The sequence below is a fragment of the Caloenas nicobarica genome, chromosome 16, assembly GCF_036013445.1.
Source record: "Caloenas nicobarica isolate bCalNic1 chromosome 16, bCalNic1.hap1, whole genome shotgun sequence".
NCBI lineage: Eukaryota > Metazoa > Chordata > Aves > Columbiformes > Columbidae > Caloenas > Caloenas nicobarica.
In genome coordinates, this window is record NC_088260.1 from 7,001,856 (window position 1) to 7,027,756 (window position 25,901).

Consider the following 25,901-nt stretch of genomic DNA (forward strand, 5'->3'; position numbering starts at 1 on the left):
CCTTCTTCCTCTGGATTTTACAGTTGCTATGAAGAGTAGCTAAAATTTTTCTTTCCAAAGTACACTACCATGTACTCATGACTCGTTCCCACTGTCACTCCATTATTTTCCCTTGATTCGATTCTTAAAGCTTTCAAGTAATCGTCTCTGTTACAAATATATTTTTCACAGAAACCCCCCCGCCCGGAGCAGCTGCGCCCCCAGAGCTGCAGCCTCTGCCCAAGAGGGTCCTGAGCCCCTGCACAGCCTCCCGCCCCGGACGGAGGGCTTCCTGTGGGATAAAAACAGCTAGCAAAGAGAGGGACAGTGCAAGGCAAGACAAAGAAGCCAACACCATCTCGACAGGCAGCCTGCATTTCCCCTGCTCCACCATTCCGTTCGTATTCCCCCGGCGCACAGACCCAGGGCAGACCCGCGGCAGCACCAGCTACCGCGGGGACGTAACGCCTGACAGACCCCAAGCTCCCACCGTGCAGGGCTGAGGGTGATGCCGCAGCGTGCCAAAGACGCTAAAAAATGGCTGTGAACGTTTAACCTCCTTAAGACTTTTCTTCACATCATCCTTCTGATGTTCCACAAAGCCCAGCAGTGCAGGTTTGCCACACTTCATGGGGCAAGTTGTATCCGTTTCACTTAACCAGCTGCTACACCAGATACAAAGCGGGAACTGAACAGTTTGTTACACAATCACAGTGATATTAAAAAATAATCTTCAACTAGTCTGGAAGTCCCTGATTTAAACTGGAAAATGTTTTTAATCCTTGATTATAGGATGTCAGAGATGCTCATATTCAAAACGGTATCATAACACCATACAGAGAAGCTAATTAGAACCCGGGGACACGATGCTCTAAACGATGGGAGCAGGCACGGGGCTGCAGAGCAGCGCGGCTGCCTGCTCAGCCATGCGCTGCCTTAGTGCAACCATGTGCAAATTCCACACAAAGCTCCGTCATACACCTCAGCCCAGCACAGCCCGCTCCAGCTCTGCGTTCCTGTATGATACCCTCACTCGCCGCTCAAACAAAGAATCCAACCTCAGCAGGTCACAGGTATTCACGTGTCCCCTGAACTCCAAAGCAGATTATAGTCCCCTGGAATTGGCACTGGGTTTTTTTAGTCAGTTTAGTCAGAGTTCACCACATAACACCCAAATGCATGGTTTCGGCATCTGCTCCAGCACTGAAACTTCTACCCAGCTTTTTATATACAAAATGTTTAAAACTCCAATGGGATTGCATATAACTGAGCAAGGGAAACTTTCTTTTTAGTTGTGTTTTTTCGCAACCCTTACAATGCACACAGTGCCCAGTATTTTTTATTCTTAGGTCTCCCTGACTGTACAGGACATGCTGGTCTCAGCACAGGAAAAGCCAGCGCCTTGCGATTAGTCTTTGTGACAGCAGCGTTATTCCTCTCCCGCACAGAAAGAGGAAAGAGTCCCACTGCTGAGGAGCTGCCGCGAGAGGCGCGGGGTCTCTGGGGATCTCTGGGGTGTTTCTGCAGGGACCATCCACCGCTGGGCTCCCGGCACCAGTCGAGCACGGCGGCAGCACAACCTCAGAGCGGCATCAGCACCCAGCTGGGGCTGGAGCTCGCTGCATCGGCCGTGCAGGCACCACCGGCATCAGAACAGACCCGGTCCACGGCCAATGATTAACTGAGGAAGCTCATATGCCACAAGCATCTAAAGAATAAAAAAATCTGTCTTTCTTACAAGTAAATCAGCACATTATTTCTAAAAATGTTTGCTGTGCATAAAACTCATTAGCAAACTACTGATAAAGGAATCAAGGCAAAATCCGTCTCACAGTGATGAACAGGATTCGAGGAAAATCCAAGTAAACATGGTCACCTGATACTAAATTTGCAAAGTTAATGCTGATCGCCACTGTCCCCACCAGGCCCAGCTCAACATCACTGCGGGGGAGCTCGTGCTTTCTCGGTCTGTTGTTAAAGTGCACAGAACATGACGCATTCAAATCCAAACCAGAAAGAGGATGAGAGCTTACAGTAAGGCTTGCACTGAAAGAGTGTTCTCAAAGCCAACCTGGAGGGAAATATGTAGTGCAATTAATTTTCTTCCAATATTTCTGCCTTGACAAAGCTATGATGCTTTTCTGAAAAAAACCCTTTGTATCAAACACTTGGGCTGATTTTCTTGATGAGAATTATGTTCTTAAATACCAGATACTGCCTGATGCTTATCCAAAAGAGTCATACTCTTTCTTTCTGCAGCCTTCCTCGCTGTCTCTCTGCCTCCTTCAAACCTCCTGCAGCGCACACAGTCCTGAGGGATATTGTTAGTAGAGGCTGCTGGGACTCAGCAGGTTAAAATGAGTCAGGTAACGCAAGGTGGTGTCATCACATCATTGCCTCACAGTTGCCAAGTTTCAGATAAATCACCGTCAGTCATGAAGCACACCTAATTGAAAGCAAGGAATTTTCAAACAAGTTATGCTCAAACGGCACAACTGCTTCTATTAGCAACTACTGCAAAAAAGTTTTAAATGTTATTAATAAAAGCAATACCCTTGTAATAAGAGCCATTCTCCATACCCAAGATCTCAAGATGGTCTGGCTGAAGCCCTCCTCTCCAAACCAAAGGATGTAACACAACAGAACCTGGGACATATGCAAGTAAACTACCCGGGTTTGCAGGACAGTGTGTGCTGCTTGAAAATTGCAAATGTTGAAGTAGAGATAAAACACCCCATGTAAGCACACAGTGTGTTCACGTGGATGGCATGAAACTGAAAGCAAAGTGAACCAAGACAAAAAGGAGTCTGGAAATGGCTCAGCCATGAAGGTGTACTCACCCCCAATCTGTGCCTAGTGCATGTCCTGGCCGTGGCAGCCTCCACAACTCCGCATGCGACAGTGGGTGCCCGGTCACTGCAAAGCAAACCCAGCGCTGCCGCCACCGCAGCAGCACCTTCTCAACACCCATCGGGGGAAGCCGTGGTGGTCCCAAAAGCCAGTTACTGCACAGATCGAGCTTACATTTCTAGCACTGCAAGCTATTTCTTCCTTTTACCTTGATTATAGTGGCTCATCCTATCATTATCCTGCCCAGAGCAGCAACCCACGGTCTGGATTTCAGAGTAAGATAAAGATGAGGAAAACCCAGCGCCGTGTGTCCCAGCCAACTGTGCAAAATTGCTCACAGCAGAGAAAATTCCTGCAATAATCGCTGAATGCCCTGGAAGTTAACACGAGGTTTGATTAATATTATTAGCTCAGCTTGCACACAGGCACTTCTAAGAGCCAGCCACAACATCTGGAAGAGCTGGGTGGCTATGGCAAAGAAATATTTGCAAATACTCATTGGAACACGAAAGCGAATTAAGTCCAGCCATTTTCACAGCCTTTACATGTTTGTGTTCAGCCAGTATTCCAGCAAGTTTGTTTATTGAAGTTCAAACTGTATGTTTTAGGTAAATATTTCCAAGTGTTCTCTGAATAGTTTGCTAACATTCATCGGTTACAACAACATACAAAAGCAATGGTAAGAATTGTATCAAGCAGTTAGGACACAAACACCAGACTGCTCTCCTTTCCAGAGGCAGATGTGTACTTCACACTCCCTAAAGACTGGAAAAGCTTTTTTTAAAAAATAATATTAAAGTTTGCTTTTAGGTAAAAGCTCTACATGAAGCTTTTGAACAGGCTTTACCCACAGGAACACATTTCCAGCTCTAAGTCCCGACCAAACCAGCTGACAGGCAGTGGCACACTCACCCAGCCCGGACCCTCTGCTCTGTTCTGCTCCACTTTGCAAAGGCACACACGCCTCCAGAAGAAAGAAGGTTGGTTTGTTTGCTTACACTGCAGCAGTGGCAGCGTGGTTACCAACACGGGAGCCTCGGCACCCCTCGGCAGCCCGCAGCCAGGACACCGGGACAAGACAAGTTCTGCTCTGCCAAAAAATTGAGTACACACGCCACAGGCTGCTTTTGCACATCAGCCCAGGAATCGCATTTCTCTCCAGTGGGACTGGATCCTGACTCTCAGTCCTGCAGACACCATGAAGACACTTTCATTCCCTCCAGCTTCCTTCTCATTCACTCGTTTTCCTCAGCCCACGTTAGGCTGCTATGCAAAGCAAAGCCTCTTCCCTCATGTAGCACCTTCACACGCATTCTTTAAAAATGAACGTGTGCTCTTAACTGGGACAACCCCACCAAACACTACGCAAACCCAGATGTGCCCCGATTTTCAGATAAACTAACCCCATTAAAAATGAGTTCACTTGCAACGTGAGAATGTGTTACATGCATTGTCTGGGGAGAGAGAGTAATTGGGGGAGGGCTGGTGTGTAGTCAAGGCAACTGTGGATGCTACACACAGAGGCACCTGGAGTTTCTGCTGCTCTTCAGGTGCTGCTCACACCATTCCTCTCATTTTTGCCAAAACCACCACCAAAAGGAACAGGAGGCAGCGGCAAGGAGCGAGAGCACAGTCACAGTCTGGTAGGGGTCTGGTTGGGAATGGGTTCCACTCCACATTTCAGCTTTCCTGTGAGATTGAAGTGACACGCAGGAGGTGAAGATCCCTGGAACGGCTCCTGGCCCCAGGGCTCGTCCCTTACACTCCGTCACCCGCCGTGACAACGGCCCGGCCGCCCGCGCTGCCCAGGCCCGGCCGCCCGGCCCCGCCGCCGCCCTCGATGGCCAGCCGAGCGTGAAGCCCCTGCGTCGCCACGGATCTCCTGAAGGCTGGATCAGATTTGGCCAAAACCACTATATTCCCTTATCAGAGATCTGTTTTCCCCTCCACCACCTGATAACCGCTCTTAAAGGATGCATTAATAGGCTTCTGCTCACTCTGCGCCCGTTAAGCAGAGGCCGAGCTACCATAAGAGGGAATAGATTTGAGTAATGATCTCTTATGAGGCAGCAAACCTACATATAGTGTTTAAAATTATTCCCTTAGGACAAGATGTTTTTCACCAAATCTCCCACATGACAGTTTGACATATTGGTTCAGGCACATAGCTCTGCATTTGTACACACTACAGAATCATCTTTTTCAGTTTTCAAGAAAAATAAGGTCTGAAAACATTCCATGTTTCCCTGCACACTGGACCTAGTCTCCACAGATTAATTTACTCCTAAAATTGTGGTTTTTAAACACAACTAGTTCATTTATGTTGATAAACAAATGAGCCACCTCCTCCCTTACCGAGGCACCACTGACTAAATCCTGGACAAAGGCATTTTCTTGACCCAGGAGTAAAAGTAAGTACATGTTTTGCATTTGCTTATAAACACAGACATGGCACCTGCTTTTTCCCCAGGACTTACACCACTTCCAGTGTTCGTCACCTCTGGCAGCCTGTGCCTCGCTGGGGACTGGATCTGTCTCTTCTGCTGTAAACGTCTGGGGATGAAGCTGTCCCTGGCCTTGGACCCCGCAGCTCCGACCACTCTGCTGGCCCTCACTCTGCCCCATCTGCGCCGTTACTGAAACCTTCCTTTAACTCTGATTTTACTTATTTTGTGTAACTCACGCAGTTTCTAAAGCCCATGAAATGCTTAGAGGTGCTACCCTCCTCAATATCAACAAAATCAAAGTAAAAGTCAGAAGCGTGTGTGGTTATGAACAGCTGATGCCAAGGACTCGATAAGCACAGCCAAAATGGGGAGCAGGCGATTCCCCTCTTTGCTGCCCAGGAGCGCTGTGCAGAGACACCCCAACTCAGGAGTATCGGCCACGTCTCACTCATTAACATTTCCAGAAGTCATTTGGCTTGGTCAGTCCACAGATTTATTGCTGAGTGCTGAACTGCACCGTGAAAGCCTTTCTCCCAAAGGAGGGAACGCTCTTTAGGCTAAAGCACATGCACACTATTGAGCACTGTCCCACACCACTAATATATCCGCAAACCAGGACTGAAGCACTTGACTTTGTGTATAGACCAGACACCGCTCAACTGAAGGCATAGGAAGGGAAGGCACGGCCATCCCCACTCGCTCTGTTGCGGAGCATAGCCTGTTTACCCTAACGGTGAGTGCTGCCCACCCCTCCATCAGCCATCAGCTCTGGCAACATCCTCAGATCCTCTTCCTCCACAGACAGTATGATTAATTGGAGGTGCCTGCGATTCTAAAGGGAGCATGCATCAGCCCATGCTGCAAAGATGTTTATTTTGCATTCAGTGGTCTCAGAGCTGGGATGGAGCTCCATTGGCGCTTGCTGCTTGCACAGAATTTAGATAACAGGAGACAGAGAGTGCTCGCTGTGAATACATATTTTTCTTTTTTCTCCCCGACCTCTTTTCACGCTCTCATTTTCACCAGGAGCAATGGAAGGACGTGCATGCCACGACAGGGAGGCTGCCCAAACCCATGGCAGCGTTACGGGTTTGTTGTTACGGCTGTAGGGCTCCAGTGACTGCAGCGTCCTACCCCACAGCTCCAGCGGCGAGCCAGGGCAGATATCCCCTGGGGACAAACCCAGACTGTTAGCCACATGCTGGTGTCTGAAGAAGCTGGTGAAGACACTGTTAAGAAGGAAAAATGCAAACCCTATCAGTAAAAGAGGCGGCAGTCATCTTACACATAGTGTGACCTTGAAGATGCAGAACAAATGATGTGCGGATGAGCAGAACGACGGTGCCGTTCTAAAAAACACGTTCCCTCTGCCTGGCCGGGAGGAGACGAGAGAGGGGGAACACGCTGCTCCCCACTTCGCTGCCCAGCAGGAGAGCAACACGCAGCCATGGCCTCACAGGAAAGTGTAAAACTGCCTACACTGAATTATTTCTCTGGAAGCTACTGTTAAATTCCTGCTTTCCAACTCTATGACGCTCTGAGAGGCAGCATAGGCCCCATGTCTGAGAGGGAATGCCAGAAGCTCCGTCCCTTGGGACAGCACCCGCTCCTGTGCCCTGCCACACAGCCACGGGACAACAGACTGTTTTTAACTCACATCCTTCCTCTCTTCTGGCTACCTCCAGTTCCTCTTTTCAGTTATCACATTAACTCTCACACTGGCTTTACTGCAAAATATGCAAACCGCAGGGACAAGTTCTGCTTGCCCCTCCTGCAAAGAGGCTGATGTTGGGGTTTTGGTTCTCACAAAATAAAACATCACGCTTGCAAAGTGGGTCCTGTCACAACTACAGCACTGCAGGGCTGCTTTCTGCTGGCTGGACCTGCCTTCCCTGCTGGGCAAATCATGGCTCGTGTCCAACAGGCACGGAAAGCTCAGCTACTGATCAAACTTCCAGCCATGGTCTAAGCTGACCCAGCCCAAGGGCACGGCTCTGAACCGCCAGTCGGGCTCCCCGGTGCCATCGCCAACGCTGTGCACGGTATGAGAAGCTACAACCCTACCCAACCGAGGAAAACTGGCTTTAAAAATCAAACCAAACCAACTGCCAGCAACAGTCAAACCGCTTCTGGATGCTTTCAAGAAAAAACAAATGGGAGTCCAGCACTTGCAACCCATCCCAGCGCAGCCAGCTCAACGCTCCCAGTGACCACACGCTGCCATCCCAGAACACTGGATCCTCTGAGAGCTCCGAGCCATTTTTTGGGGCCTGTCCTCCTCCCCCCACAAAAAAAAGAGCACTGCTGCTCATCTCCAGAGGAATCAACTGCCTAAACCCCACGCCTCCGCTCCACCAGATGTCCACTGGGTCCTAGGCCTGGGACAAACGGCTCCTCCCAGCGCTGCCCGCCGGGGCCGTGGCCATCTCAGCCATGTCTCTGCCTCTGCATCCAGCACGTAACGCGGAAAGGAGAACTCCGCAGTAGGAGTGAATATTGGCTGACTGATCCCATGTTTTCTCTGCTGGTGGCGTACATCACTCACTTGCACTAACTAAATGCTTCGAGCCTATTTTCACTGAAGGTAGCAACCCACACATCCGTGATGAGTAAGGAAATGCTGGGTTTTGCACCCAATACTTTTAAATTTATTTCGTATGCACGCAAATTATCACATGGCAGCTTTATGCACAACTCTAGCCCATGTGAAATTCATCTCTCGACAGCCAAAATGCGTGAGCAAATAAAAGGTTTTTTATAAAATCCAAAGTGGAATTTTCTGCCAGCACAGAAGTCATATGAAATTGTTCAATACATCCTCATTTAACTAAAACCAGTTCCTGGACACTATCTAGTATCATTTCAGGACACTGAAAATTTGAAAATAAAATTGAAAAAAAGACACTACTTAAATGTTCTGCATTAAATTGCCACCTGGACACGTAACAAGGGGCTATGCCAACTAAGGGTGACAAACGCCTGCCATCCCCACAGACCTGCCCTCGCCCACGGGCGCTGCACCGTTGGCCACCACTGGTCCCCGCTGCCGAGCTCAGACTCTTTCAGTGTCCTAGGCTACCAGCTTTATCAATCCCCAAGTTGGTGTTGCCCATTATACGATGGAAGCTTTTAATGCACATTAAATACTGAGAAATGGTTTGAGCTGGCCCAAGCTTTGCTCTGCCACTGCACCATCACCACCGGCTTTACTCTTCAGCAGGGGATGGTGCCCAAAAGAGCAATATTTACCCATCAATTCATTCTATAACCCGTTGTGTCATTTTGCTAAGTTTTGCTGCAGCACATCTCTTCTTGACGGCACACAGGTCAGAAGTACCCGTATCACCTTCAGCCTAACGGGAGTTCCAATGCACAGAGCAGGCTTCCGAAAATAGCATGAAAATGCCCACTCACACTGGCAAGGAAAGTGGGTGTATCATGGGGTTTGTAAAGGCAATGAATAGATGGTGATTATGCACTGAGCGCAAAAGAGGAGGAAGCATGTAAATTCCATCTTTCTCTCGTCAGATTTGTGCAAGAGCTTCTACATAATTGCTGGGGAAAAAATAGAAATGACAACAGTAAGTAGGATATTTATGCCCTGCATATTATACATGGAAATCTCTATTTTCCTTAAATGAAGTGAAAACAGAATGAAAGAAGATTCCCTTCAAATAACTTTGTTTGTGGTCGCTCAGTTTCAGGATGCAAATTAAATGAGTACTTGTTAGCCAAGTGTAAAAAAAAAGGGAATTTGTCTCTCAAATATTACCAGCCTTTTGTAAGGTGAAGGCTTGGATACAGCTGGACAAAGTTTATGTGTCTAGTCGCCTTGTTCCCAAAGAAATCAACAGGAGCCATGTCCTCATGTCCCAAATCCAGACGTGCACCCAGCTTGAGTGCCAGGGCTGGGGACCAAGGGACCTCTGGCTGCTGTCCCTGTCCCCTCCCCTCCTGTGGCTCCTGGAGGTGCCTCTGCCCCATCTACAGCTCCCGGGTACCAGAGACCGTCGTACAGAACTGCCCCGCGCAAAGCCAGTGCCTCCCAGGGGCCTCACACATCTGAGGCTCTCGCATACCAAGAAATGGTGATCATGTACATTAATGCTCAAGGTTAAACCACATGAGTTCAAGGATATTAGTGCAAATACAACTGGAGCTCACCAAAGGCTAACAGTAAGCGAGAAAAAACAGCATCCAGGATCTTCAGCTCTTTAATCTCATTTATTTATAGCATTGCCTTGAAATACATCCCATTCCTCTTCAGGACACCTCCAACTGCAGTTTGGTGTCTGGAAAGTAGCAGCTGATATGAGGGGACCTTGGGAAACAGCCTCCCTAAAATCAAACGGAGCTCAAACAATTCCAGTGCTCACGGAGTAAGAGGAAAACAAGAGCGGGGACCCCAGAACAAAGCTGGGTCTCACCACGGCACCCGCAGCGACGCGGGTCAGAGACGAACACCCCTCGCCTGCCTGCGCTGGGGAACACAGAAGGCAGACATGTGACTCCCTGAAAACAATAGTTTTCAATTCACGGTTTGCAGATTCCTAGTAATTCATGGACAAGTTCTAAAGAGTTCAAGAAAAGTAACCTAAAAAAGCAGAATTGTCAGGAAGCCTGAGTTTGTTAAAGAAGGGTCGCTAAAGTGTTCGCAAATCAGATTGATATCTGATGCTATCAACCCAAAATGCACACTCTGGGTGAATTCTTGCTAGGTCTTTTCTGCTACAGAAAAATCCCAAATCCTGGTATACACAAAATTTTATTTTGGCTACGAAAAGACATGGAAATGTTGTTGCTGTATAATGGATTTGCAGTATTCACAAACATCCCATAAAGCAGCAGAAAGGTGTGGCGATTCAGCTGGGGGTCATAAATCTGATAGAGGACCAGGGTTTGTTTGAACAGCATGTTTTAGAATTAAATCTATCTGAAGGAAAAGCAAAAAAGAAAAAAAAATCATCAGAAGAAAAAATACACAACCATGTGAAGGAGGAACAGCAGCAAGAAAAATTCACCTTTAAAAAAGCGCCACACACAAAGAAACCTGGCTTTCTTCAGTATGTCTGTAAGTGCCACTATTAGGATGAGAAAAATATAAGCTCATCTTTTTCTTCCAATTGTCACATCACTGTGGAGAGTCTTCACGAAATTCTCAGAATAGCAACGAATCAGGAGCAAACAGCTGTTCAAGCAAGAAGTCACGGGTAGACAGACTTTCACGGCTTCAACGAAAAATTAACTCTAAAGTTTCACAGGTCAGTAAATCAAAAAAACGGCCAGCACAACACAGAATGGACAGTCTCGTCTTCAAACCCAAAGCTGAAAGACAGGCATGTGTTCCATTTCCAGCCAGACGCTCACGTGATTTATGACCCACAACAATTTCAATATCCCAGGAAAATGAAAAGATGGCAGGCAATTAGCTCGCCCCGCGATGCCGGCAGCGGTGTGGGATCTGCCCTGCGGCGCCGGGAGGTTCACTCCTGTCCCACACACAACCACAGCCGCTTGTCACAGCGCTGGGAACCTGGTGTAGATTCCGTCGGTGCAGAAGCACAGACTATCCTACCAGAAGAGCAGGTCCTGGATTGCTATAAGATCATAAACAAAGCAGCGAGACTCTGACACCCTGTGTAAGGATTCTGCTCACAAACGTGACCCTGGCGCTCACTGGGGTGACTGTCACCTTGTCCCCCCATCCGTCCTGCCCTGCAGTGAGGTCCGTCAGCTCAACGCGTGCAAGTTGCACACAAACACTTCACTACCCAGATAAAGCCAAATCTGAAGAATCTACCACGCAGCAGCATAAGGACCACCTTGTCACCTCCACCTGCAGCTGTCCAAGGCAGGGCCCTGTTTGCACCTTGAGCTTTGTCAAACCAGGCGACACATGGCTTTTCAGCACCCGTTTTGCTACCATAACGCAAATGCAAAGAAGGCACCACACAAACCAAATCCTCCACCCCACGCTGACCCACACGTTTCACTTGCACAGGCGGGGCGAGATGCAGGTGCTACAGCTCAAGTCATACGAACAACCCGCTCATCAAAACCCAGCTATCGCTTCGCCACCAGCCAGGGCCACGTGTAAACCACTGCACCGCACACAGCGTAAGGCCAGCAGGATACTGAGTCAATTGGCTCAACATCAAAACTGGTTATTCTGAAGGCAAAGTCTGATCCTTATCTTCTGAGTGGCAAACCCCAAGTCACGCCTCTACTCAAAAGCGTGTCTCCAAACAGCAGCATCATGCCCGTCCTAGACGAACGCTTTGTTTACTGGAAAATGTGTGGAGAAATACAGGTATCCATAAAGCATTGCAACAAATTATGCTGTCCTCCATCCTTCTCAGAGGTTGAGATCCAGGCAGCCTCATCTCCAGCTGCACGGCTGCCAAGGCAGATGAGATGTTGGACCTGCTGGGCTCAGATAAGAGGGTGAGGGACAAGGTGGCAGCAGCGCCCGTCACCAAAGGGACGTGTGCGTGAGCAGAGGCTGAACGCCGTGTCTCAATATACCCACCTCGCCTCCCGTTCTCCATGTCTTCTTCAGGAGAAGGCAGCTGTGCTGAAAGAGTTAATCCTGCCTGGAACAAACATATCTCCGGTTTCTCAGAAAGCCAAAGGCTGCAGGGAGCTGGGCTGCCTGCGCCTGCCTGCAGCCTGACCCCTGACATTTCCACTCGGCTTCTCCCTGCCATGGAAAACTTCACCGTGCACAAACAAACAGGTTGGGAGGACAGATACGTGGAAGACAGAGGAAGAGAAAGGGAAAGATTTCCCAGATTTTTTGTAATAGCCCTGATTAAATAATAGCAGCCACCACCAGCCGCAGGTGAGGGAATGGCATTCGTCAGTAAACTCTGACTACAGCAAGACATCTCTGTTTAATTGATCCTGAAAGGGTCCCTTCCCCCTTCAAGGTCCCAGGGAGGATTTGAGGATCTGCAAGTTTAAAGATACAGTGAGTCCTTTTTACCTCTTTTCCTTGCAAAACACGAGGGCAGAAAGTGCCTGTTTAAAACCACAGCCAGGATTTACACTCTACACAAAAGCTTCCATCATGTGAAACCACACAGGCAAACCCCACCAAGAGGGCATCTTTGATTGAGTTGTACTTAACCCTCTGAAGCAATACACCCATAAAGTAATGCATTTTTTACAACCACCTGCTGGAAGTATGCACACACGTAATCGTAACCAGATACAGACCTGCAGATTGTACCTGGGCTTGGGCTCTCCTGACATTCTTAAAGAATATCCATTTTCCAAGGGAGAAATTTGCTCTGTGCTTGACACAGTTCTAATTCTGCCCCATTTTCATCCAGTTTTCCCATTACCCCGGTGGCATTGACACCACTCAGCGATAGAAGAGTCTGCACATACACATGGAGCAAGATGATTGCAAACACTCCTGTCCCTGGGCTTTCACTTCACGTGGGGAGGCTTGGGAGGACCTTCCAAGAAACCTTCCATTTCAGAAGGTCCCTGCCCTTTGACCCAAGGTCAACATCGTACTAGTGCAGAGCACCACAATTTAAGCCTTCGGCCACAAATAGCCACAAATCTGGCACATCCCTGCACCCCAAGCCCTTCCTCAGCAGCAGTGGGAGAGGAGCTCTGCTGCCAGGTACCTTCATCACACCACCATGCTTGGGGACCTGCCACACGTCAGTGAGCACCCATCCCAGCAGCAACGGCAACTCTTGCCCCTGGAACATGGACAGACCACCAGTACACAACATATAAACCAGAAAACAGTGTCTGATGAAAGCAGCCTTGGCAAGTGTTTGCCAAGGCTTTGAACCAGGCCTCAACAGAGGGCAGGTCTGGGAAGGGCTGGCAGCAGAGCGCTCAGACCCCCAGGTCAGCCAGGCACCTTAAAAAACAGACAGCCAACCAACCAACCACCCAGCCAACCACCCACCCACCTAACCAGCCAACCAACGAGCCAGTTAGCCAACCAACCACCCACCCACCTAACCAGCCAACCAACCACCCACCCACCTAACCAGCCAACCAACGAGCCAGTTAGCCAACCAACCACCCACCCACCTAACCAGCCAACCAACCACCCACCCACCTAACCAGCCAACCACCCACCCACCCACCCAACCAACGAGCCAATTAGCCAACCAACCAGCCACCCGCCCCGCCGCCAAGCTCCCTCCAGCTCTCCGGAGGGCGTGGGGTGGCCGGGCCCCCTCCTGGCCCGGGAGCAGGGATGCTCAACAGCAGCCACCAGACCAGCATCACAAACGCAGCACCAGCCTGCTCATTGTTCCATGTGGCTTTCCATTTTCACATATCTTCTTTAAAAGTTGGCCATGAGAGTTCATCCTTTCCTCTCCTCCTTTTCCTCAGTAACCATAAAAATGAGTGCTAATGCTTATTTAATCACTTATCTCCCCTCGTTTTCTTTTCCAACATTTCTTTTCTAAAGCCTTCCCAGCTTCAGAGAATAGCTACACACAAAATGGAAAAATCTAGTTTTTCACATTCTTTTTTTGGTAAAAGAATAAGCATTATTTCACTTTGTAAACACCCTTTTCCATTCTCTTTTTTTTTTTCCCCCCAAAACTTGTCTAAAGCTGAATAAACTGGTGGTAGAATTACAGAGGTTTATTCTTTTCGTGTGGTACAAGTTGCAAAAACAGAACATGAACAAGTGGAACAAAATATCTGAAAGAATGATTTCTGGGGCAATCAATAGCAAAAAGAAGAGGAGGGAAAAGGGGAAATTTCAAAAATCTAAGTTCAAATTGTAAAAGAAAGCTGTATTTGACATCAGCTTTGTAAAATTCCCAGCAAAATAAAAAGACAAACCCAGTTATTTTCTTGAAGATCTATACTCTTAAATACCTGTTTTCAACATAGTCTCTTTTTAAAAGAAGTACTGGGATGGGCGATGAACTGTGATGAACTGAAAAATGTCTGTCTACCCCAAAAAAAAAAAATCATTATGCAATGACAAGAGACAATCCAGTATATAATCAAAGACAGAATCCTGACATGTTCAAAGAGAAAATTATTGTAACAGCAGTGACTTTGAAGATGAGAAGGGTTTTTTTTTTGATAGAAACAATGGCCATCAAGATTTTTACGGTAGCAACCAATGCTTAAATACACAACTGCATAAGCAGCGTGCCTGCCAGGTGCACTGAGCTCCAATGAAAAAGCACTTGGTGTGACGCCGTACACGACACCGCACATCTTCAAGTACCACAAATGAGAAAGCAGATTGTAACTATTCAGAAATACTGCCTTCAAGAGTTACTTTGAGCAATTATTTTTGTGGGATTTTTAAAATTTCATTTTATACAAAAACTCAAGAACCAATGTCCCACTAACACAGAGCTTGCAAGTTAGAAAGAATTGCACTGAAATATTTAAATTTTCAACATTTGCTTTGAAGGAACTGCGTATTTGGCTGTAAAAGTCGTGATTCGCAATCTTCACTGAACTACTGTGATTCACAGAAAGTGAATCACAGAAGGGGAATTTTGTGACTGAATAAATAGCCATTATGTAACCCATCTAATGTGCAGTATAGTATTTTTTCTGTTCTTTGACTGGAAGACTATCGGAAGACAACTGTAAGTAGTTAAAGCCTCACTGGCTATATAAATACCCGTTTCAAAAACAGAATTTGGATTAAGCTCAGTGTTTGTTAGGTGTAAGAGTCAAATCAAAGATGCCAAATCTCTGAGTGAGGTATCGGCAGGAATGGAAAGTCACGGATGTGTATGAACAGGTAACTGTTTGCTGGGGGAGCTGGAGAACACATTTTGGATAATGAATCGCAGAACTTGGTGATCCATTCCCCAGGAATCTGCGAATTGGAGGGAGGGGGAATCCACTGGAGCCGTTTATTTCCTCACAAACATGCCAGGAACAGCCACTAAAACCCCAGTGCAGGACACCTGCCACACTGAGCCAGATTTTGGGTTCAACTAAGGTGTCCAAACAATACATTTTCAGGCAGTATTACAGAGAAGAACTCTGGAGTGCTTTCACAGGTATCAGAACTGCTGTGACAAAATAGGGCTTACATTTTTCCTGTATTTCATGTTTTGGAGGATATCCTAAGCAGAGTCCCTTGAAGAGTAGTTTGTCACCAGAACGATACAAAAGGCTGCTCAGCATTATTGCCAAAGTATTTTTTCTTTTTAACATGGAGACTTTGAGTTCTATCAACTCCTACCCATGTTTCCATCTTTACAAGTATTGCTTATACTTGGGAACCATTTTACTAATACTTTGAAAACACCAAACAATTTATTTAATAAAAGCATCTTCCCCACTGCATCTCAGCCACGAGCAGCTGCTTAAAGTAAGAATCTTTCTATAAGCCCTACTCCCACAGTACAGTTTTGTTCTCACCGTTATATTGAAACCCTTTCATTAAAAAGGAAACCATTAAAAAGAATGAATACAGGCTTTGGTTTTCTGCTGCCCGGGGCTGGTTGTTTCTGACGAGGGCTGCGATGTCCCCGTGCGCTCCCCTGGGGAAGGGGCAGCACCGCTCCCCGCTTCTCCTTTTGGAGGATTTCAGGCAAAAACAACCTGGCAAGTGACATATTCATGTCTCCATCGCGTGGTGGCCACAGGCTGAGGAGCAGAGCTGGGGCACGCACCGGACACCACCCCATCCAAAAGCACAAACCCCAGTGTGAGATCGGGCGGTGAGGGGTGCCCGGGGACGTACACCCGGCCAAGGGACAAACTGTGACACTGACCTTTGAACCCAACGTCCTTTTTCTATAAAGCACCCAGACAGCCCACAGAGGCCGTTCCAGAGAGATTTAACTAACGGGAGGAAAGCGCTCAGGATAAAGACGGATCAATTTTTGCTCTAAAATTTTAAATGAAGTGCTCCTGTTTTGGAAAGAATTTCATTAAGGTGAAAATATAATATAGAAGTACCCATTTAGGAAGAATGTGCTATTAATTCTTAGCAGTGTATGTGGAAGGAAAAATTGCATTTTTATCTAAATGTTTTTTTCTGCATAACCCATTTACAGTATTCTTTTACAGCTCAGTAACGGGAACTTTTCACTCTTCTATTTGGGCCAGACCACTGTGGAAACCAGAAGCAGCATTCAACAGAATTTCAAACATAGCCCCTTGAAACAGATTCCAAGAGAAGCTCCACAGAAAGGAGGAGAAAGGCCCATACAGTACATCTTAAAAGATAGGAGGAAAAGGAAAGGAAAAACCCCTCCATCTTAAAGATGTAAGTCATATTTTTGAAGGGGAGAGGAAAAAGGATGTGGTTTAGGTTTTTTTTCCTAAGGGACAGGGAAGGGTTTGATCTTCCCAGTCTTCCTTGGGTGAAGCAGAAACAGCTCCTCTTCAGTGCAGTACACGGTCCCAAACACAGACAAATACCAAAATGGTGCCGCGTTATCACTTTGAAAAACGGCACTGGGATATTCTGAGCCATAACAGTTACTATTACGTACAATGAAATAAAATGTAGGCTATGAAAACGTATTTTTATCATCATAGGCAAATGCTCATTTCTCACTACAAATAGTTTCCTAACATTTGAAACTGAATATAATCTAAACAATAATTTCAAACAATTGACACTATGATCCAAGTTTGCCTGATATATTGCCATCAGGCAACAAGAATGAAGTCACGTAAAGCCAAAGCAGACTCGGAACTGACTGAACCACGTTTTACCAGGTTTGCTTAATCTAGTGCAAATAAAGGCAAACAAAATTCAAAGTTTTTAAAAATTTGAATTTTATCATCAAATATCTCAAACTCAAGCAAATGCAAACTAAAATACTATACTGGCCTTGTGTTTAATAATCAAATCAACTGATTCTCCAAATAATGTAGCAGGACTCATAGAAGAAGTTCAAGCTGTATATTTGCTAAGCATTGTTCATTTGACATTCTTCACCTCTTTTTTTTCCCCTGTGTTGGCTTTTATTAGCTTACTTCTGAAAATTAGTGTAACAAAGAAATGTATCGTTCAAAACAGATGTTTAAAAGTGCAGCAGTTATGGAAATACAATTGGACAATGACTAGTTTTTATTCTTTTTAACTAGCCGTACTCCTCACTGCAAAGCAGTAATTACAGGAATCTACTTCTGTTTTAAGCTTTACACTAAGCTCTTCCCAAATTTAAGGCCAGCAACCAACCCTTCATTATGTTTAATAGGTAGACATAAAACCGAAATTGTATCACAATCTCTCCAACTGTGTGTTTCTCCAGCTCCTGAAGCTCACACTTGTCTGGCGCAAGGACGAGATTTTTAATCTATTCATATCTGTAACCGAAATCTCTCAGCATCGTTGGTATAAACTACCGTAGAAAAAGCTACACAAAATACAGGAGCACTTGGGTAACTATTTAGAGTAAAACTTCATTGCTTTGTTAACCCCCCCCTTTTTCCAAAGCGGGGTTTGTCAGCCCTTACCAGCCCACCCAGCCCGTTCGGCAGAGCCCAGGACCTCGCAGGACCCTCCGGGACCCCCTGGGGCCCCCAGGACCCCCATGGCTGCAGGTGGCAAATTCGGTTTTGCAGCTCCCGTGAGCACCTCAGCTGAAATAAGTAAAATCAGGACACAGGACTAACTGGATTCATCTGCCAGACACATCCCTGTATCACGTAATATGGAACACTACTTTGCACAGACAACTTTAAACACTTTTAAGATCACCCGAGTAACCAAGGCCACCCCGAGCTGCCGGGAGCTTTTCCGATGACAGACCCTGCACAGCTCTACAGCCGTCTCGTTCATACCCATCTGCAGCTACGGCAAATTTACAGACCATGGCATGGAACTTCCCATTGAGAGCAAATAATAACAATAAAAAAAGACACCACAGAATGAACAAACCTTTTGCTACTCTCTCCTCTTTTTTTTGGTGATCTGCCTATCTCAAAATAGCTCGTATGGGATTTTAATTATACTGAAACAGCCTCTTTTTTCTTCTGCCTCTACAGTGCCGGCGTGGTAAAGAGAGCGCGGGGAGCTGCGATGCTAGCTGCATCTCCCAGCATAAAAAGAACAGCATGTGCCTATATTTAGAGGTAGAGAAGGGAACTACAGCATCCAGAAAGAAAAAAAAAGAATCATACTGATTTTATCTTCAGAAAAGCGCTTGTGTTTTTGGTTTGTTTAAATCGAGAATGTGTTGCAAGTGTTTGACCCCATATCCAGCAACAATAAAATCTGTTCCATCATAAAATACCAGCTGCTTTGCACTTTGAATGATAATACTATTTTTAAAGCGCTTCAGAATTATTGTCTCATAGATTGTGGTAATTTTAATTATGATTACTGGGGAATTCCTTCCTTTTTTTTTTTTTTTTGTAGAATACAAACAATAGGCACATTTACTATTTCCTTGCTGTATCTGGGCTGAAATTTTGCCTAATCTTCAGACCATGCAAAGTAAGTTTTTTGGCCTAATATTTTGGCACCAATAAAAACGAGAAAACCAAGTTGAGTCAGATGAAAAGAGCTCAACCCTGGAGTCAGGACCTGGCGGTGAGGACCCGGTGGTGAGGACCCTCCTCTCTCTCCCCTGGCCCGGAGCAGAAGCCCACCCGTGGTGACACTTCCCTCCCCCAGCATCTGCTGAGGGTAAACCCACCTCGCATCAAACTACTCCCGCAGCATTTCAGTTTCTTTCCCTGTTGCTCAGACTGAGAAATTAATTTAGAAATTCACCCACACACCGGATCAGAAGTACCATAACTGGGTTTTGAATGGTTGTTTTCTTCCAGGAGAGGAGAAGCGCTGCGCCGGGGCGGCAGTCCGGCTGCACCATCCCCACCTGATGCGCCAGAGGAAGAAGTAATCAACACAAAAATGAGATTCCCGGTGGGACAAGACACTCTCGGCTCTTCCTTCCCCCTTCCCATGCACATCCCAACCACCACAGCCAGGCCCTGGGACCCTTCGGTGCAGCACACCAGCCTTCGCGGGGCACCCAAGCACCCAGACTCGTCCCCAGGGTCCCTGTGCCTCTGCCAGCGCAGACTCCACCGGCACCCTCAGCTCTGGACCTCGGCGCTGCCCAGCGGCACCGCGGGCTCGGCAGTCCTGGTGCGCCGGCGGCTGCGTGGCCACACGTCTGTTTCGCCTCCTTTGGACTGTAAATCTTTAGCAAGCGGGAACATCTCCCAGGTTTCTAAAGCACTGCGTCAATTTATGGTGCAACAAATACGATATTAAATAATAAAAATAATAATAGAGCGGGACCTGAATACGGACTCCACCGCGATCTAAATAAAACGTAGGCCCATAAGCGCAATGGCAATGACTTGACCGACTGTGCCACCTAGCCAGGGGATGGGAACGCTCGCGCAGACGCTCCCTCTCCGCCCGTTTGCACGCACAGACAATCAGAGCATCACCCCGGCAGTGCGGGAGGGCAGGGGAGGTCGGTCCTGGTCCCCAGGGACCCGGCCCTGCTCGCACTGCGTTCCCAGCTGTGACCCACAGACACCCTCCAACCACAGCATCCTCCGCTGCCCCTGACTGCTCCACCAAAGGCTCCCCAACGTCAGTGTAGACGACACCCCCTCACCCCCAAAGAAACCAAAAATAATTAGTAGATTTTTCTAGGAAAGAGATCCTAAAATTCTGACCAGGTAATAATCCCAATCCAGTCTTCATTTCCTATGTTAATAGATCAATTTACATCTTTCTAGCAAAATGGTTTCAGGCTACATTTAAAAAAAAAAAAAAAAAAAGTCATGCCTTTCTTCTTAATCCTCTCCCAAAATGCAGTTTAAGAGGAAGAAGGAAGGATACGACTGTTTCCAAGGTTTTTAGTGTACTTGCTTCACACAGCGAACTAATATTCTCAATTTGAAATCAGGAGTATATTCTTAATTAGGGTATGAAATGTTTTAAAATTTTCTTCACTTTACAAATGGCTGCTTTTTCAATTAACTGTGCTTCCTCAGCCTCAGGATGATCTTTCTATTAGCAATACAAATGCTTTCTAATATTTTGTGAATACTAATTCACAAAATTAATTAAATGCAGACTTAACTTGAAAACATATATTTTATGACAAAAAAACGCTGTGTCCCAACTGCTGATGGGCTTTTCTGTGATGAACAGTATCAAGTCCTAAAGGCCTGGCGGTCAGAACTGAAGGTAAGAGAGTTAAAAGAAAAAAAGGTAACGACTCCGTTTCCTCATCTCACTTTTTAAATGCTCCAAACGTGGAGGGGGGAAGAAAAGATAAATAAACACCCAAAAGCTGAGGCGAGTGGGTCGATGGAGGGAGGGCTCTGTGGCAGGGAACAGCACAGCCCCTCAGCTCACACACATGTTGGTTGTGCTTAAACTCAAATAAACTGTATTTATTTTAATGCAAAAAAAAAAAAAACACACCACCCCACAACTATCAAAGCAGCACTTAAACGTAACCAGATTTCTGCTTACCAAACAAAAAAATGCTTCTTTAGACAAATCTTAAAAGCTAATAAAAACTTAGGCAGCGCAGTGTCATGCACTGGTTTTTTACGTTAAAATACTAAACAGACACAAACAGATTTCCTAAAATTGAAAACAAACAGGCATGAATTGCACTGAAGGCTCCCAGCCGAAGTTAAGCGTGCAGATGGAAATTGTTCATCCTCAGGAACTCCCCATGACTGATACATATTTGTATCTTGGGGAGGGAAATCGTAGGATGCAATAAAACAGTTATCGCCTACACAGGGGCAAGACAAAACTTGGAAAAACTTGACTTGAAAAGGGCCAGCATGGATCAGAGCCGACCCCACGGGAAAGGGATGCGCTCCAGGTTTGGGGCACAAGCCCCCAGAACAGAAACACTCCTCTGGTAAGGCTTGTACCGCCACAAAAAATAAGTCAAGTACAGGAGAGAAGACAACTGGAAAAGCAGTAACCACGACATTTTTTGCACCAGTATATAGATTAAAAGTGCAACACTAAGACGGTGCATTTCCAGATCATCAAGCCTTACAACTTCTTATCTCAACTAAGGCAAATGCATTCTCGCACACATTCGCTTTTGCCACTTGCCAGGAGATGAGCAGAACGTGAAGACTTGGAAGAGAGGGAGTTGAGGGGAGACAAGGAGAAGGGGTGCTGAGGGGGGAGCGGCAAAGCAATATCACCTCAGATATTCTCTTTGAAGTATTATGAAAGTCAGCTTGTAAAAATTAATGGATTAGACCTCCAGCTGTTCAATTCTCAGCTTTAAATTTAAAAGGTATTTGACTTTGGAGCATTGGCACATAATCCATAAAATATATTTAAATTTGTAAAAAAAATTAAAAAATTTTGCATTAAAAAGGTCACTAGTAATTCGTAATGTTTTAACTACCCCAACACAGAAGTGTTTTGCAAAGGAAAAGCAGCTAACTACAAAGAATATAATTCTTTTTACATAAGCTGGTCACGTTATCACTATGTGCAAACTGGGTCTATCTACAGAATACCAGAACCTCAGATTTACATTTTAAAAGCTGAGAAATGTAACCCAGATCAGGAAAGTCAGGGGCGGACTGTGAATTTCCTGGAAGATTCCACAGCTTCACCTATTTAATTTCCACAGGGTTCCCTGTCCTGTGTCCCTTACCCAAGAACTGATGCCGAGGAAGTGCACAAGCAAGCCACATTCTAAATATACCGCGTTAACGGAAGCTCTTTTAAAAACGCCCCTCAAATAAATGAAACAAGAATAATTCTGTATTTAAAAAAAAAAAAACCCACACACTTAAAAATGTCCTGCAAACTATAAGCCTGTATTAGAGGTGCAAACTTTGTGCTTTTCAATGGCTAATATTTTTCACTGGAGAACCCCGGGGGTTTGAGAGACCGCGATGGACGCGCGGGTGCGGGCGCCCGATGCGGTATCTGCATCCTCTGCCTGCGAAACGCTCCAGCCGGAACACGCCAAGGACCGTCTGTTCTACACTAGCGACGAAACAGGGAAGGATCCCACTAACCACAATTTGACTGGTCTCTTGCGACATTCTCAATGTGCTCTAGGAATTACGTAATTGAACTGTTTATGGTATTTCAGTAAATTTAGCATTAAAAAAGCATCTGTGTCAGGCCACCTGAAGATTCATTTTAGAGCTGGTTTTACAGTTTCTGTGCGTACTGTACTCACACTTGTATTTAATAGAAGCACACAAGAAACCACAGACTGAAAATGTACAGTAATTTGTCTACTACTAAAATTTTATATGGCCACATAAAGACATTCTGCTGTACCAAAACCTCTCCCTGGTACAGAACAGTGTAGAAGCTGGGAGTCAGCTGTTACAAATAAAAGCAGCCTATATACTTTTAGGTTAGACCTTTGCTTAATGCCTTATCCTTTGTTCTATACCACTAACAACAAATTGCTGATTAATAACATTTTTTAGCAAAAAATTACTTGCAGTTTTATGGCAGAGAATTCCACTAGGTCATTGGTAAAAAAACAGGTATTGCACATTAAAAATTAAGAGCAGACATGGTGTAATACATCACAGATCAGCATAAATCTATGCTGTCATCTAAGCTCATATATAAATATTAAGTCTAATTCATTTCCTTTTACATCATATGTAAAGATCTGAAGCACATTCACATACCACTTTCGAGAAATAATCCCCCAAAGTCTGTCTCATGCACTCTCCCACACCAAGCATGCACAAAACAACCCAGTTAAAACTAACCTCACAACTAAACGTGCCATTATAAAATAAAAGACTTCGGTAAAAAAAAGCATCATGGCACAAACCGGATTTGTGATATGTATTAAATAAAATACAGCTAGATTGTCTACTACAATGAGGGGAACAGGTAAATCTAGAGACCAAAAATTAATAGGCAGATGGATAGATGGATGGAAAGGCAGAGTGGCTGTGGTAGCTGCCGAAATGCCAATAAATTTACACACTTTCTATGTTAAATATCTTAGTGCATTACAGCAGCAATAGCAGATACTGTTGAAAACTCTGTCCCTTGCCTTGTCCAATATCTGCCATAAAGGTCTACAAACACACTGCTGCAGAACGTTTATAAAACAAAGGAAAACGTTTCTAAACAGGACCACTTTCTAGTAGAAAATATTTTAACTGATAGTAGGTCAAAGTAAACAATAGAGCGTTACTGTCATTCACATGAAGCCAAGGCAAGCAGGGGCAACTTTTAGATTTTTTTGTTTTTCAAACAGGTCAGAAGAGTTTAAAAGATCATATTAAACCCAAATCCAATGCACACTGAACTCTCTCCTATGATATGCAATGGGAGCATTTCTTCCTCATAAATCTGCATGCTAATCCAGATCATTTATTAAAGATGTGTATTTCACATCTGTGGAGTATTTCACGTAGCTCTTGGCAAAGACGACAGCATTTTTTTCACTCTTAAAATTCCTTGCATAAGTTTAAACAGCCCTTTCAAGCAAACAAAGCAGCGTCAGGACTCTCAGAGCTGTCGCTGCGAGGTGCGCTGAGCGTCGGCACCGAGCTCCCTCCACAGCCCCCGGCGCAGCACAAACCCGCTCCAAGTCACACGTTGCTCTCAGTGATATTTTAGTGTTTCAAATACCTCACAAGAGGTCTGACAAACTCGGCCTTGGTAAACAAACCGAGTCCCCTGGTAAAGCCTCTAAAAGAATTTAGCGGTATTTAAAACAAAAGCAAGCAGCAGAACATACTAGGAAGAGAAAGAAAACAAAGGCTCCTAGCCACATCTGGACCAAATTTGACCTTTGTTAATGTATTTGGTAGTAATTTACAGCCGTTACGTACTGCTTCGTCAAGAGTTTTGGCCTGCTGGCTCATTCAAATGATAGGTTTTGGTGTTACGATGAAATATTAAAAAAGCTTCAAAGATTAAAACCCACCATGCTGCACTGCATGTGCCTATCAGCTCGGACCAACGAGCCCAATGGCCACCGAGTAACTCATGTTTTCTCATTTTTTCCAGTCAACACCTGCATGGTCCTAAGTTACATATTGACATCTTCACCTGACATCTGCAGTATGGGACCTTCAAAATTTCAATTAAAAAACTAAAACCCTACCAGCACTTAATTACTGCATTTCTAGAGAATACTAATCAGCATTTCACTGAAGGGGAAATTGTTCTGGTTTAGTCAAACCAGGCAAAGCAAAGCCCAATTAAACTGGCCCTGGTTTTTTAAGTTAATTTGATCTGGCTACTCTTTGTTAACTGGAGCTGCAGTGTTGGAAGTCAACACGACATCTCTAGAGTCAGTATTATTATATCTCACTCCCAGCTCTAGCTGCACGGCAGAGGAAGACGTGAAATTCTAGAAAGTATTTTGAGGGGGAGAAAAAAAACAATCAGCCACTTCGCGTAAGATGTATAAGAGAAAGCTCCTTACAGAAAATCGCATTTCAGCCAAGAGCCATGTCCAGCCAGCATTAATAACATTAAGTTCAGAAACAAGATGCGAATACATGCACAGAACTAAAGGTTATCACTGAACGATGTAGGTGTGTACGTGTCACACGGGCACCCACAGCACAGGTGTCTGAAATAACATTCTCTGCTCCCATCCACCTTTGCATCTCATAGCTCACACAGACTGCGTGGCATTAGCAAAACATTTTAATGCCATTATGAGAAAAATAAAGACATGAGCTCTAAGGAATCTGTCCAGCCATTAAATCAATTCCAACAAGTATCCCCGGGTAATCTGGGCACTAACGGGGTGTTTGAGCAGCTCCCGATTCTGCTGCGTTCGAGGCGCTGCCCGTTCCAGAGCTGCCCCCCCCGGCCGGCGGCGCAGCCGGAGCCACCGCTCCCGGCAGCGGCACAGACCGCGCTGCGCCGAGGGACGGAGCCCTGGCCACGGCCGTGCCACAGCAGCGTAAATCCCCCAACGCTCTCCTGCCCGTGGCGGCAGGTGCAGCGAGGCAGCCCACCAACAACGCCTGCGTGTGCTGAGGGAACGCGGGTCCAGCCCCCACCCTCAGCAATCCCGCACAGCGCTAGGGAACGGCGAGCATCCCAGCGCCGCGTTACGCACGTCCAGGAGCTGTTCGGAATTTGTCTGTCTGAAGCCTGCGCGCCCACCCTGCGCCCATACACTGGGGAACTGCTGGAGCAAACGCCACAGACACAAACCCTGGTTGACTAAAAAGGTTTAAAAACTCAGCCGCTGGACAAATAAAGCCTTTTCTTAAACGCGGTTTCAAACACTCGAGGGTATGGCAATGTAAAGTTAAATTATTTCTACTGACCAAGGAGAAGAGCCTGTTTTGTCTCCCCTATTGTATCTTTATCACTTCCAACAACAGTTAAAGTAAATCTCTGCTGGTCTATATGAATTTCCTCATCTGAAGAACCAGCCCATTCAAATCCTTCAAGTGACTAAAGTGTGAAACAAAATGAGTGCCTCTGTGCATTGTGTAAAACTGGTTTGCTATTTTATGTTAAGCCTCTGAAATACTAAAACATATCCTTATATAGGAACACTGATTAAACGGTTTTCCTTCCAAGTGACGAACTCTTTTAACAGCAACATTGTGGTTATTGCGACCAGAAAGCAATTACTTATTTCACTAGATGTTACTAAGAATAGCGGTGATCAAAGTGAACGTAGGAGTGCTGTTAAAGACGCTAAAGAAAACATC

General features: G+C 45.8%; 1 protein-coding gene across 2 annotated transcripts in view; it reads right to left on the bottom strand.

The window, feature by feature from the left end:
- Nucleotides 1–25,901, bottom strand: part of MN1 (MN1 proto-oncogene, transcriptional regulator) — a 92,232-nt gene that overhangs the window by 60,757 nt on the left and 5,574 nt on the right. The window lies entirely within an intron of this gene.